Source organism: Curcuma longa, chromosome 4 (genome assembly GCF_044706935.1).
Source record: "Curcuma longa cultivar G26 ecotype Majalengka, Jawa Barat chromosome 4, ITB_CL_G26_1.1, whole genome shotgun sequence".
NCBI classification, from domain to species: Eukaryota; Viridiplantae; Streptophyta; class Magnoliopsida; order Zingiberales; family Zingiberaceae; genus Curcuma; species Curcuma longa.
The window spans coordinates 4,641,382-4,654,489 of record NC_133864.1 but is presented as its reverse complement, the minus strand read 5'-3'; the positions used below and the strand labels follow the sequence as shown (position 1 = coordinate 4,654,489).

The 13,108-nt window shown below is 31.3% G+C and overlaps 1 long non-coding RNA gene across 2 annotated transcripts; it reads left to right on the top strand.

The window, feature by feature from the left end:
- The first annotated feature begins 10,271 nt into the window (after positions 1-10,271).
- Positions 10,272-12,748, top strand: LOC141827713 (uncharacterized). Of its 2 annotated transcripts, none has more exons than XR_012601702.1 (3): positions 10,272-10,435; positions 11,061-11,253; positions 12,616-12,748. It is a non-coding gene; the product is annotated as an uncharacterized LOC141827713 (long non-coding RNA). The 2 variants fall into 2 exon arrangements; XR_012601703.1 differs by having other exon boundaries at positions 12,610-12,748.
- Positions 12,749-13,108: the final 360 nt, after the last annotated feature.

The following is a 13,108-nucleotide window of genomic DNA, read 5'->3' as shown; positions in this document are numbered from 1 at the left end:
AGGTTCCTGCCTTGACCTCATTGTCTGTCGTCTTGCTTCTCCTTCGCCAATGCTTTTCTCTGCTTGTCGTTCGAGTGAATCAACCATCTCTGTTTGCTGAACAGGGCCGTGGGATTTACAACATGGCCGATGGGACGGGGAAGAAGGTACGATCCATTTAATTTCTCTAACGGCGCCATGGATTACTCCTTTTCGTTCCAAAGCAATGGATTTCCATCCGCATCAATAATGAAAACAGAGGCTTACAAATAAAGGTCTGCTTTTCTTTCTCACTTGTTTAACCATTACCTGGGTTAACTAGCGTTGGAGCCGTTTGTGTTTAAATGGGAAAGGAAAGTATTTATATTCTTTTTGTTTGGGAAGAAGGGGAGATTAGTTAATGCAACATGTTTTATCTTGTTTGGAAGGAAAAAAAAGATAACAAAATTAAATATATAAAATTATAAAAATATTCCTACTTCTTAAAATAAATCTATATATGAAAAAATATGTATAATTCATTAAATCTATGAATGTAAGTTTTTTCTTGTCAAAATCATTAAAATCAACTAAAATTAATATTTATAACTTAAATAAATAAAAAAATTTAAAAAATAATAAGTAGACATACAATAAATATGTAAAATATAAAATTTGTACACTTTAGTATGACAAAGGATAAATTAATATTTTTATATATATTTTTATAAAAATTTACTGATATAAAAATCTAAAACTAATAAACATTCAAAATCATCAAGTAATAAGTTTTACATTAAATAATAATAGTTTAACAAACATTTAAAACCATCCAAATACATAGCATCCAAATGCATATTATATAATATCTAAATATATATATCCAACAAGTAACAAACTAATTATGCAGTAGATTTTCTCCATCCATCATTTAAAATAATAAATTTTGCAATATTCAAAAGGACATCCAAGTAAAGCTCTCAATATCTTCGGACGTTGAACGAGATACAAATAGCATGTAAAAATTCGATATTGCTCAACACCTAATTGAGTCAATAAATTCCACACTTCATTCTTAGAAATGGGAAGTTCATTTGATTTAATCATTCATGTGTTGAACTCATAATGACTTGAGCTATATGGTTAATTGCATTGCTTATATTGTCATCATTAACTTTATCTTTCTTTGCACTCTTGTTCTTTGATGATGCTGCAGAGTTTGCTTGAGATTTAGTTGGTTCAGAATTAGGAGTTGGAATTTGAACATCCTCATTAATTGCATTTGAATTATTCAAATGGATTTCTTGTTGAAATATCATAAATTCAACTTTATCGGTTTCGAAATGATTTTCACCAATATTATTCTCCACTTCCATGCTAGCTCTTCTCTTTCACATTTTTGATGCAGTGTTGGCATGTTGTCCCGTAGCCCTATCTTTCCCATATAATTAAACTAACTTTTCATAATTTCGAATAGGCTTGCTTTTCCATTCGGCAGCTGTTGGTTTGATCTACAAATTACAATATAATTGTATCAAACATTCATTCATAGATAGTATCACAAAAGAAAATCAAATATAATTTTCAAATACATACACACCTCAATTAGTTGTTGCCAAACTTCAAGTTCAGCACTGAAGAATTCTATGATGAGATCCCATGCAAAACCACTCATACCATTCTTGAATATATCATTACATGAAAACTAGTGTCTTTTAATATGTTTCATGCGATTTTAAACCTTATCCTTATCAATAAGTTTATCGGGAAATTTTTCTTTCAATTCATTCACAATATTTTCAAATGCATGTGTAGTAAAAGTTCCACCAACCCTGTTGCCTATATTATATTGGTTCAAATACACATAAATAAAAGCATCATCCATTTTTTTATTCCAAACACACTGATTATTCGTTTTGTTTGCACTTGCATTTTCACTTTGTCAGTCCTTTTTTTTTTGGCATCCTTAAAAACAAAAATATAGTAACAATCAAACATAGAATCACATAAATAGTCATATGATATAACATTCAAATAACATAATAAATTAAAATGTCAACATTCACAATCATCCAATTACAAGAAAATTTATCCAAAACCACAAGATAAACAAATAAACATAAATATCACATATTATAATCTAACCACATAGCCGTAGTTATGGAATCCCTAATCAATTCTCCCTTTCTTGCATCTTCATTGTCATCTCAATTACTATAATTTTCTTCTTGATGATCACTATTATTATTAAATTCAACATCAACCTCGGCAAGCAATCCCTCATCTGGATCAACATTAATTAGGTAATTGTGCAAAATACAACAACAGAGAATAATTTCTTTTTGAGTTTCAACTCCATAATTTGGGTCCGTTGAACTTCCTATAATAGCAAATCTTTTCTTAAGGACTCCAAAAGCTCTTTCAATTTCATTGCGTAAGGAAGAATGTCGAAGATTAAATAACTCTCGAGCATTTCGTGGTAAATTGTGGTTATATTCTTTCAAATGATAACGTTCTTCTCAATATGGTGTAATAAGACCACTTTTCAACATGAATCCAGCATTAACAAGATAAATATATATATATATGTTATTAAATTGTCAAAGCAAGGAAAGTCTAATCACAATATATGTCATTTAATTTACCTTCTGGAATTTTAAGGCACTCTTGTCTGGTTAATACATTTTTTATTATTCTTAAGTCAGATGTTGTACCTTTACTCGGCTAAGATATAAGTGAATTTCAAATCAATAATGTGCATGCTGCTAAAACATTTTGTGTTGGAAAATCCTTTCTACCACTAAACTTTGGAGCATCTATGGGAGAAATTTTAACATGAATATGTGTTCCATCTATTGCTCGAACATAATCCTGATATACCATATTTAAATTATTAATAATTATGAATATATAGACATAAATCTATACTAGTCAAAAGATAAGAATAATACTTTTACCTTAAAAATAGGTAGAATCAATTGCTAGTGAAGATTTCTGAATGAACTTGTGACCAATCCGGTTGTTTGAGAAATTTATCCTGCAACTCCATTATAGCTCTTAAAACATTATAGAAATGACGACTTACTGTTTCTCCCGATCGATAAAAAGAAACCAAGTTCACGATTTGTAACATTGTGACCTAGCAAATAGAGTGTTATTGCTACTTGTTCTTCTACAGTAATCCTTGTGCCAGGTCATAAACCATTTTCTTTGACTAAAAGATTACACAATCCCACAAATGCAGAAGGACCCATTCTAATTATACTATGACAATGATCATTAGTTAGTAATTTTGTCATTAATTCATTTCGTACATGTTTTCTTTCTAATAGTACAAGACAAGGAATTTGATTGTTTTGTTTGTGCCTATTTCGTGCATACTAAGCCGCAGCCAAACAAATAACTTGTGCTGATGCGAGTTGATGCATACGATGCAACTTAATGAAACCATTATGTTTATCATTTTGATCACCCATCTATAATTACATAAATAAAAAAATAAATTAATATCACACAAGATATTCATACTGTTAAATAGAAAGTAAAAAAAATCTCATCTTCCTTAAATTAAGATCACGCAATATGTTTACGCTAGTATGCCTAGAGTGCAACAACTATGTTTATTTGAAAAAAAAATTCAAATGTACAATAAGAAATTCTAACCTTAAAAATTAAATATAAATAAATATAATTTTATTAGATACTTGTCTTTGTCCCATGCAAAAAAAAAAGTTCAAATGAAAATGGTGAAAGATTTTCCAAATACATAAGTGTAGTAGTACCTACCAATGAATCTTCATCTGAAATGGAATGGAAGTCTATCATATGCTATGATGATGCATAATGGAATAACTAATATATCAAAACTGTAAGAAGGTCTAGTAGGGAGTTATATCATATGAGACGTGACAATCGAAAATAATAAAAGAAAATTATTGAAAAAATACAAGGAAAATTCATGAAGGAATAGACATCCTTGTAAGGTTGTCATATTGCTCAGAATCATCGCCTCAGACTACCTTGGCATGATTGACATCAATTTGAACACATTGGCTGGTTGATCGACGATGCTAGCAATGACTAGTATGACATTGACAATAAAGTCAAAGATGAAGCTATTTACAAATCTTTTCGAAAGTCGTGTGTTTGAACATACAGAAGTCTATCATATTGGAAGTCTATCATATGCCATTCAGAAATGAGATTGTTGCTGAGGACAAAAGGAGGAGGAGAAGGAGGAGATTATAATTACTTGTCTCTATTCTCTTGAATTTTATCTTCGGAGAAATTTACGACGAAGGTCGAGGTTGAGGAGTGTGAGCGATTAGACCTTGTGACTGCTCGCATTATGTGATGAGGAGCAACGGTACAAAAACCTAATAGATAAGTTATTTTAATAATTAATATTTTAATATAAGAATAAAATTGTAATAAATATTTTTTAAGTTTTCCTTCCCCTTCCTTACATCCTAAATCGGAATGTAAGACATTATGTCGATTCGTGAGCATACAAGGGTAAAGCTTATCCTTCTCTTCCCTTCCCCTCCTTAACTCACTCCATTCCAAATAAGGGTTAAGATTCTCTTTTCCCTTCCTTACCCTTCTTTCCCTTTCCCTCACCTCGTCCTAAACGAACAGTAAATAGTTTTGATTAGTGTTCGATGGAGTAGTTTTGATTATTTTTTAAATTATAATTGGAGTAGTTTTAACTTTATTTAATTGATTTGCCTTTTTTTTTTCAATGGGTAAATAAAGAATAGTATTTTGATTTTTTGATTTTTCTTTTTTATCATTCTTTCTCTCATTCATAGTTTTAGCTAAATCGAGTATTAGAGCCTCCACGGGTGTGGTGCAAATACTGACGCATCGCTTGGGAGGAGGTGAGGGAAAGGTAAAGAAGGAGAAAGAGAATCTTAACATTTGTTTGGGATGAAGTGAGTGAAAGAGGGGAAGGGGAGAGAAGGGTAAGCTTTACCCTTGCATGCTCACGAATCAACATAATTTTTTACACCCCGATTTGAGGCGTAAGGAGGGGAAGAAAATTTTAAAAATATTTATTTCAATTTTATCCTTATGTTAAAATATTAATTATTAAAATAACTCATCTATTAGGTATTTTGTTTTGCACTGTCGCTCCTCATCACATAACACAACCGTCACAGGATCTCATTGCTCACACTCCTCGACGTCGACTTTCATCACAAATTTCTCCAAAAATAAAACTCAAGAGAATAGAGACAGGTAATCATAATATCCTCCTCTCCTCCTCCTTTTGCCCTCAGCAACAGTCTCATATCTGAATGGACAAGAGCGCATATCGTAGTCATTGTTTTTGCCATTTTTCATTGGAAAAGTGCTAATAATACGAATATATCATCTTATCTTTGTCCTTCCTTTTGATTGCTCGTCATATAACTCGAAGATAATATGAATGGATTCAAAGATACAAAACACTCGCCTTCGGGTTCATCTTTTTTTTTTTTACCATAGGAGGACTCACTGGAATAGTTCTGGCAAATTCTGGACTAGACATTGCTCTACATGATACTTATTGTGTGTTTGCACATTTCCATTATGTACGTTCTATGGGAGCCGTTTGTGCTTTATTTGCAAGATCACTATTGGGTAGGTCAAATCTATGGTCGGACATACCCTGAAACTTGAGGTTAAATACATTTTTGGATCACTTTTTTTGGGGTTAATTTGATCATATATGCTAGTCATATTGCATCTAACTTGACGTTTGTTGATTCTGATAACATTTTAAACAATCACTGTCGAACAATAATCTTAATTATGATTTTTTATTGGATGAATGACATTTTCTATTGTGCTAGTACATGATACAAAAGAAATGCTTATTTGGATGCAAAATGATAGAATTTCTTATTGTGCATTTGAATTTTTTTTCAAATAAACATAGTTGTTGCACTCTAGGCATACTAGCATAAACATATTGCATGATTTAATTTAAGGAAGATGAGATTTTTTTTTTACTTTCTATTTAACAGTATGAATATCTTATGTGATATTAATTTATTTTTTTATTTATTTAATTATAGATGGGTGATCAAAATGATAAACATAATGGTTTCATTAAGTTGCATCGTATGCATTTACTCGCATCAGCACAAGTTGTTTGTTTGGCTGCGGCTTAGTATGCACGAAATAGGCACAAACAAAACAATCAAATTCCTTGCCTTGTACTATTAGAAAGAAAACATGTACGAAATGAATTAATGACAAAATTACTAACTAATGATCATTGTCATAATATAATTAGAATGGGTCCTTTTGCATTTGTGGGATTGTGTAATCTTTTAGTCAAAGAAGATGGTTTATGACATGGCACAAGGATTACTGTAGAAGAACAAGTAGCAATAACACTCTATTTGCTAGGTCACAATGTTACAAATCGTGAACTTGGTTTCTTTTTATCGATCGGGAGAAACAGTAAGTCGTCATTTCTATAATGTTTTAAGAGCTATAATGGAGTTGCAGGATAAATTTCTCAAACAACCGGATGGGTCACAAGTTCATTCAGAAATCTTCACTAGCAATTGATTCTACCTATTTTTAAGGTAAAAGTATTATTCTTATCTTTTGACTAGTATAGATTTATGTCTATATATTCATAATTATTAATAATTTAAACATGGTATATCAGGATTATGTTGGAGCAATAGATGGAACACATATTCATGTTAAAATTTCTCCCATAGATGCTCCAAAGTTTCGTGGTAGAAAGGATTTTCCAACACAAAATGTTTTAGCAGCATGCACATTATTGATTTGAAATTCACTTGTATCTTAGACGGGTGGGAAGGTACAATATCTGACTTAAGAATAATAAAAAATGTATTAACCAGACAAGAGTGCCTTAAAATTCCAGAAAGTAAATTAAATGACATATATTGTGATTAGACTTTCCTTGCTTTGACAATTTAATAACATATATATATTTTTATCTTGTTGATGCTGGATTCATGTTGAAAAGCGGTCTTATTACACCATATTGAGAAGAACGTTATCATTTGAAAGAATATAGCCACAATTTACCACGAAATGCTCGAGAGTTATTTAATCTTCGACATTCTTCCTTACGCAATGCAATTGAAAGAGTCTTTGGAGTCCTTAAGAAAAGATTTGCTATTATAGGAAGTTCAACGAAGCCAAATTATGAAGTTGAAACTCAAAAAGAAATTATTCTCTGTTGTTGTATTTTGCACAATTACCTAATTAATGTTGATCCAGATGAGGGATTGCTTGCCGAGGTTGATGTTGAATTTAATAATAATAGTGATCATCAAGAAGAAAATTATAGTAATTGAGATGACAATGAAGATGCAAGAAAGGGAGAATTGATTAGGGATTCCATAACTACGGCTATGTGGTTAGATTATAATATGTGATATTTATGTTTATTTGTTTATCTTGTGGTTTTGGATAAATTTTCTTGTAATTGGATGATTGTGAATGTTGACATTTTAATTTATTATGTTATTTGAATGTTATATCATATGACTATTTATATGATTCTATGTTTGATTGTTACTATATTTTTCTTTTCAAGGATTCTAAAAAAGAATGACTGGCAAAGTGAACATGCAAGTACAAACAAGGCGAATAATCAGTGTGTTTGGAATAAAGTAATGGATGATGCTTTTATTGATGCATATTTGAACCAATATAATATAGGCAATAGGGTTGGTGGAACCTTTACTACACATGCATTTGAAAAATTTGTGAATGAATTGAAAGAAAATTTTCTCGACAAACTTATCGATAAGGATAAGGTTCAAAATCACATGAAACATATTAAAAACATTAGTTTTCATGTAATGTTATATTTAAGAATGGTATGAGTGGTTTTGTATGTGATCCCATTACAGAATTCTTCAGTGCTGAACTTGAAGTTTTGCAACAACTAATTGAGGTGTGTATGTATTTGAAAATTATATTTGATTTTCTTTTGTGATACTATCTATGAATGAATGTTTGATTCAATTATATTGTAATTTGTAGATCAAACCAGCAGCTGCCGAATGGAAGAGCAAACCTATTTGAAATTGTGAAAAGTTAGTTCAATTATATGGGAAAGATAGGGCTATGGGACAATATGCCAACACTGGTGTCAAAAATGCGAAAAAGAATAGCTAGCATGGAAGTGGAGAATAATATTGGTGAAAATCATTTTGAAACTATTGATGAAGTTGAATTTATGATATCTCAACAAGAAATCCATTTGGATAATTCAAATGCAATTAATGAGGATGTTCAAATTCCAACTCCTAGTTCTGAACCAACTAAATCTCAAGCTAACTCTTCAGCATCATCATAGAACAAGAGTGCAAAGAAAGGTAAAGTTGATGATGATGGTATAAACAATGCAATTAACCATGTAGCTCAAGCTATTATGAGTTCAACACATAAAATGGTTAAATCAAATGAACTTTCCATTCTTGAAAATGAAGTGTGGAATTTATTGGCTCAATTGGGTGTTGAGCAATATAGAATTTCTAAATGCTATTTGTATCTCATTCAATGTCCGAAGATGTTGAGAGCTTTACTTGGATGTCCTTTTGAATATCGTAAAAATTTATTATTTTAAATGATGGATGGAGTGAATCTACCGCATGATTAGTTTGTTACTTGTTGATGTTTGTTAAATTATTATTATTTAATGTAAGACTTGTTATTTCATGATTTTGGATGTTTGTTAGTTTTAGATTTTTAAATCAGTAAATTTTTATAGAAATATATATAAAAATATTGATTTATCCTTTATCGTACTAAAGTGTACAGATTTTGTATTTCACATATTTATTGTATATCTACTCATTATTTTTTTAAATTTTTTTATTTATTTAAATCATAAATATTATTTTTAGTTGGTCTTACAAAATAATTTTAATAAGAAATTAAAAATCTTATTAGATTTAATGAGCTATATATATTTTTTCATATATAGATTTATTTTATGAAATATGAGTATTAAAAAACTCAAACGAGGAGGGAGCAGAATTTTAGAGAGCAATCTTAGTCAAAACTTTGACTAAATTTTAAGGACAAAGACTAAATTTGAATCTCAGAGGGTGAATAAGTTGTGTGGTTGGCGAATAGGAGATGACTGTATAATTTTAAAATTAATCGTTTAATATTTATAGGGCGAAGTTAGCCCATAGCCCAACTAGATTATAAAAATAAATAAGGCATTAAAATCTCATGAGCGGGAGCAGAATTTTAGAGAGCAATCTTAGTCAAAACTTTGACTAAAATTTAAGCTGGTTGTTGTTTTAATTATTTTTAAAAGACTCCTTTTTAATTTGGGCAAAAAAAAAACTCCTTAAATTTTATAAATTATCGTAAAGACAATTTTTTTTTAAAATCAAATGGATATTTTCTCATAATTTTATTCTGGAAGTATTCTTCACTTAATGTTGTTGTAGAAGTTACTGAGTAGTTTTTACAATATATAAAAATATTGGATAGTTATTATAATATATAGAAATTACTTAATAATTATTACAGAATGTTTAAAGTGAGTTTAAGATTTATAATTTATATTGAGTAGTTATGATAATGTGGAGAAACTATTTAATAGCTATTACAATAGATAAAAACTACTTAATAACTATTATAGTATGTTTAAAATGTGTTTATCATTTAAGATTTACGTGTAAAAATATAAATAGTGTTATAATTGTGTAATAAAATATATATTTATGATGACTTTATATTCAATAGTTACTCATAACTTTTATAATTATTTTAAAATAATTTTAATTAAATTGATAAATAATATTTTAATATAATAATATTTAAAGATTATAAATTTTAAATTTTAAATTTTAAAATTTAAATTTATTTTAAATATTTAATAGTAGAATTGTATAGTTATAATAATTATTTGATATTTGAAACATGAGATGCGCATGTGATATTTCGACGCTCTTTTAATTTATGAAAGAATACATCGAATTTTAATCCTCAACTCCATCCCAACCTGCTCCACCATTCGTACCCAAACCTATCTCACCAGATTTTCGTGCCGCGGCGTCTGGGTGGGCCCACAACCACAGCCTTCGTTATATATCCAGTATAAAATGGGTACGTTCAGCGCGTCGATGTTTATGGAACGTGGAGCACGTCCCAAGGAGCTGGAGTCGACGCAGCCCACTTCACTTCCTTTGTTGTAGAAAAAGGTGGAGAACTTATTCCCTAAGGAACCCACTTCACTTCCGAGTGAGAGTGAGAGAAAGAGGTGAGAGAGAGAGAGAGAGAGAGAGAGAGAGAGAGGAGAGGGAGGAGAGGGACGCACACCGGTAAAGAAACGGCGAAAATGGTAATAAATTTTTGCTTTGTGGAGGATATGATTTGAAAAGATTCACCGGCGAACACTACCAATCTATCCGATCTCTTGCTCGGTGCTCTTTTCTCTGGGCCTACGTCATTGTTGATCGTTACTGCGACTGAGGTATGCAGTGGAGTTTCTCATGTTTCTTGATCGTGCTTTTCTTTCTTCGCCATGCAAACTTTAGGGTTTTGATGGTTGACGGGGCGCTTTGTTTTTATCCGATGACGTTTCTCCTTTTTCTTTGTTCATCTGGATGCCTTGTTTAACGGATAAAGCTGATCTCTTGTTATTCTGTCTGGGGCCTTTTAAAATCTTCTGGAGAAACCTAAAAATGTATGCAAAGTATGAGTTTTCCTGTTTGCTTTTGGAATTTTCGAATGTTCTGTTCATTAAATGTTAGAAAGGATAACTCGGTGTGCCTTTACTCTTGTTGGATCAGTATAGTCTCCTTACCAATCTAATTGACTCTTTCAAAACTGGAGCTGTAGGTCTCAACTCGCATATAACACTTAGCAATCTATCCAAGGGAATGGACAAGTTACTCTGGATTAATATTTTTTTTTACCAAAGGTCATAATGTTATATCTAGTGCAATTTCTCATAGTTTGCATGTTATGCACACTTGTTCTTAGAGAAAGCGTTGTTTGTCATTTCTTGGTATTTTGTAAATTAAATTGTAGAATTACCCAAACTTTCTTTGTTGATCATGTAATTTTCTTCCGATAACCATTGTTTGCTGTTGCAGGCACTCGTATAATTTTGTTGACTAATGGACTCATATGGTTCTTCATCAACTAGCAACAATAGACTTCATGTGCTTGAGATTTGTCTGAGAGACATCCTTGTTGAGATAAAACCAGCGGAACATGATCGAATCAAACGGCTCATTGAGATCAATAAATTGAAAGATTGTCTTCAAGGTTTGACAGCCTTTCGAGGTAATTTTTGAGATTATATGGTTTATAGTATCTACAGCCACTTTCATACTCAAACTTGAATTCCATAATGTATAAGTTTACTAGTGTCTCGATGATTTTTTTCGGTGTTTGTAACCTAATATTTCCATTTCTAGTAGTGAGAGTCAATTCAATTAATAAGCATTTTGTGGGTATGAATATTTAGTTTATTAAAATATTGTATATACTAAGCAGTTATACAAATTAATTGTTATTTTTTACAATTCTCGTATAAATTGATAAATATCTTATGGCATAATAATATTTAATAATTCATAAGTATCATAATTATCATATTTTAAAAAAATTAAAATTACTTAAATGTTTACCTAAATAACAATAACTTTTAATACATAATTTGTTATTAAATTATGTTGTGAGAAGCAGAGGTAGATAGGTCCTTTTCCTCTTATATTATTAGGATTATGCTGGTTATATAAGCCTAGTACATGTGCTCTTTTTGATTACTTTTTGATTAAGATAATTTTAACATGGTATCAGAGCCAAGTTTTCCAAAATCCTAATATTTTTTTTTCTCTCCTTTGCCGCGCCGTTTCCCTGATCGCCGCTTGACCCCTATTCTCTTCTCTGCTTGGCGCTGCACCTCGCGATCGAAGAGCCGAACCGAAGAGCCGATTCCTTCTTTTGCGCGCGAGTGACGCTGTCCGAGGATCGCGATTCGACTTCTCGGCGTCTTGCCGTCCGAACATCGCGATTTGGCCCTAGAGGATCTCGCTCGATTCCGTTGCTTTTTTCGCTCTTGGGATCTCCGAACTGCAGAGGAGCAAGGATCTAATCTTCCTCGATCGCTGATTCCTCCGCCCCCTGTTCTCAAGGGAACCTAGCGCCGTCGCCGCCTCCTGCCATCTGGGTTCAACGTCGACCTCACCACCCGCGACGACTTCCCCATCTTGTTCGAGCTCCGGGAGAGCCAGGAGAAGAGCCTTCTTCCTTTCCTCGCCAACCGATCGTGGTTGTACGCTAATTATCTTTTAAAGTTTTTTTGTCCAAAATTTGGGATTCAAATTTAATGTATCAATTAACACAATCTAATCTGCAGATACAATCGCAGAAAGTTATTTGTTTATCTTGAATATGATGGGTTAATTTGTCTAGTACCAAGAAAAAAAATATCAAAATTTTATGTATATCCTTGCCTTGCAATTTGTGATTAACTTATCAAGAAAAACACATTGACCATAGATATATTTCAGTTTAATATCACATCAACACTAGGGGTGTTTTGACTTACCAAGTTTTGTTAAAGGAAACTGTCTTCAATTGAATCAAAATTTTGTCCTCGCAGTTTGCACTGAATTCTAGCTAATTATTTTATAGATGCAGTGTCAACAGTGAAGCCCTTTGGTTCATTTGTGTCCAACCTTTACACCAAATGGGGTGATCTAGATGTTTCAGTTCAAATTGATAATAGCCAAGAAGACAATATACTATGGAAAATAATGCGAGAATTGCGAAGAACTGGTGCGCAATTTCTTTGTATACTTTTTTTAAAACAATAATGCTGTTGTTTTTAGTTCTTAGATTATCAATTGTATATTAGAAAATAGAGACTACTTTGGAATTAGTGTATTGATAATGATTTGAATTTTTACTCAAAATTTGGCTGCTATCATTATATTGCATGCTGTCTAGCAAGCATAAGTTTGGAATATTGCCATCAAAAAATTTGCATCGGGAGAATCTGAATATTATCTTCTCTTTTAAATCTTCACTAATCTTAGTTTCCTATTAATGTCTTTTAAATCTTCTCTTTTTATGGATAAGCTCTGATCAAGGGTTTAGTACATATAAGATGATTAACACAGCAAAATGAGTG